A 1,979-nucleotide genomic window follows, 5' to 3' on the forward strand; every position below is an offset into this window, starting at 1 on the left:
TGTAACATGTTCACAAGAGGTGGATTGTGATGGCTATTCTTGGTTGGCAAGTTGACTATATCTGGAAGGAACTACAATCCAAACATGGAGGGCAAACTTGTGAACTAGATCTTGAGGCTGGAAGACAGGTGCCTTTAATCCAGATCTTAAGGAAGGATGACACATGCATTTAGTATAGATTTTGAGACTGGAAGACACACCATTAATATGGGCCACACCTTCTGCTGGGAGCCTATATAAGGACAATGGAGGAATGAGGCATTGTTTTTTCTTGCCTGCTTGCTTTTGCCTTTTCAGCACATCTATTCCATCAATGGGATTGAAGACTACTCCTTTGGGATCCCAGCATATCAAGATCAACTGAGATACACAGCCTTCTAGGACTGAGCAAATATTACATCTTTGGACTTTTCATTCACAGCTAGACGTTGTTGAACTACAGCCTGTAAGCCATTCCAAAAAATTATATATGTAATATATATACATATATATGTATATCCATTCCATGAATTCTTTAACTCTAGAGAATCCTGACATTGACCATGTTTATTTCCTCCAAGGGTAGGAATGTTGATTTAAGAAGTGCAATTTCTTTGTGGCTAGAGAGATAATATCTTGTTAACACAGAATGATCAAGACTGTATACAGTGAAGATTAATATTACAAGAATGAGAGAATCTCCAGTTTCTCAACCTTTACCATCAGTCTTCCCACTAAAAGAACTGAGAATGTAGCCCAAGAGCCACAGTAGGATGAGTCTCATGTATGACAGTCATTAGTGTGAACATGAGGGTACCATTCACTGAGGAGACCTGCATTCTTCACAAAGCTATGCCAATATTTCCCATCACTGAGGAGTCCCTGAACAGCTGTGTTTAAAGATGGTGATCCATCACATCTTAACCTTCTTAATTTTAGGAATGTGGAGAATTCTCCAGAGAATTTGACCTTATCCCACCAGATACATTGAATCCAAATCATGCTAGTGGAAAGGTGATCATAAAAAGACTAGCCAAACAAACTCTGGTGATCCCAGGATGTGTGATGGAGGAAGGTTAATTAAATAAAGAAGCTGCTTGCCCTGATAGGTTAAAACATAGGTGGGAGGAAGAGGAAGTGAGGTCAGACTCGACAGCTCTCCTCTCAGGGGCAGACGCCTCAGAGAGACATGATGCTCCACTCTTGCGGGCAGAGGTGAGAGCTCTGCTCTCTGAGGCACATGCGATGAAGCTCTGACCCAGGATGGACGTAGGCTAGAGTCTTCCTGGTAAGACCAGTACTACACAGATGATAAGAAATGGGCTAGTCCAGGTGCGAGAGTTAGCCTAGAAGAGGCTAGATAGATGGGCCAAACAGTGATTAAAAGAATACAGTGTCCATGTAATTATTTTGGGTAAAGCTAGCCTTGCGGGCAGCAGGGTGCTGGGGACGCAGCCCCGCCGCTCCTAATACAACAGAATGGCACCCAACGTGGACAACTGCTTCCACATAAAGCCTGAGACAGCTTGGGAAGTAATTCTAGAACAAAATGAAAGCATTGTGCCTGGTTTCTTGGTAGCAGCAATTTCTCGGTTCTACTCTGCTTGCTAGACGCAAGCAAGCGCCTCATCTAAGAGAGGCTTCCTGACTCAGCTTCAGCTGCAAAACCCTGTAGTTCATTAAGAGGTCCTACCACGAAACACTTAAACAGTGTTGATGAAAAGCTGAATGCACGCTTTTCGGTTTTCAGCCGTAGCAGGAAAAAAGCTGCGCCGTTTAAAAATGCTGGCTTTCTGGGCCATGCTGCCAGGGCAAACTCTGACTGTTTGAGGCAGGAGGGCCGGCTACCGAGAGAGGACTTGAGTGTTGTCTGTTGTAGCTCGCTGGCTTGCAGGGACCTTGAAACGCCATAGAGTTGTAGCTATAAACAAGGCTACATCCAGTACCTCAGCCATGAGGCTGGAAAGCTAAGGAATGGACTGGATCTAGCTGGCAAAGCC

This window comes from Microtus ochrogaster, chromosome X, assembly GCF_000317375.1.
Source record: "Microtus ochrogaster isolate Prairie Vole_2 chromosome X, MicOch1.0, whole genome shotgun sequence".
In the NCBI taxonomy this organism is placed as follows: Eukaryota; Metazoa; Chordata; class Mammalia; order Rodentia; family Cricetidae; genus Microtus; species Microtus ochrogaster.